General features: G+C 30.1%; 1 protein-coding gene across 1 annotated transcript in view; it reads right to left on the bottom strand.

Annotated features, from left to right (window-relative positions):
- LOC107721741 (tripartite motif-containing protein 16-like) overlaps nt 1–478 on the bottom strand; it is a 258,890-nt gene that overhangs the window by 206,487 nt on the left and 51,925 nt on the right. The gene's annotated exons all lie outside the window — the stretch shown is intronic.

Below are 478 nucleotides of genomic sequence, written 5' to 3'. Positions count from 1 at the left end.
TAGTAGTAGTAGTAGTAGTAGTAGTAATTATAAAACAATTGGGTTTCCAAAAGTAAGAATAAACTACGAATTCAAGTAAAATTCAGTCATCTTATAAAAAGTGAGCCATCCTGCTTGTAAAATCACTTGCTATGACAACTAATAAAAAGTTTATCACGACATCCTTGCAAAACTTTAATAAACATTATTGATAGAAAAATTGGACGTTTCATATCATAATAAAATAAATAATTACACGATTATGATCTACGGTCTGAAAAAAACTGCATGTGATTTGGCATTTCTTTATATTTACACAGTTTACTAATGCTGCTCAAATGTGCCATTAATGTACTGACACAAATATATAGTAGGGTTGCCCTCGACTAAGGATTTTTCTGGTCGACTAGTAGTCATTCATTTTAAGCATTAGGCGACTAATCGCACGTTTATTAATAAACCATTTAAATCATTATAATGAGCCTTTAATTGCCTACAA

This window comes from Sinocyclocheilus rhinocerous, unplaced genomic scaffold (genome assembly GCF_001515625.1).
Source record: "Sinocyclocheilus rhinocerous isolate Xijiao unplaced genomic scaffold, SAMN03320098_v1.1 scaffold1112, whole genome shotgun sequence".
Classification (NCBI taxonomy): Eukaryota; Metazoa; Chordata; class Actinopteri; order Cypriniformes; family Cyprinidae; genus Sinocyclocheilus; species Sinocyclocheilus rhinocerous.
This window is presented reverse-complemented; position numbering and strand designations above follow the sequence as displayed.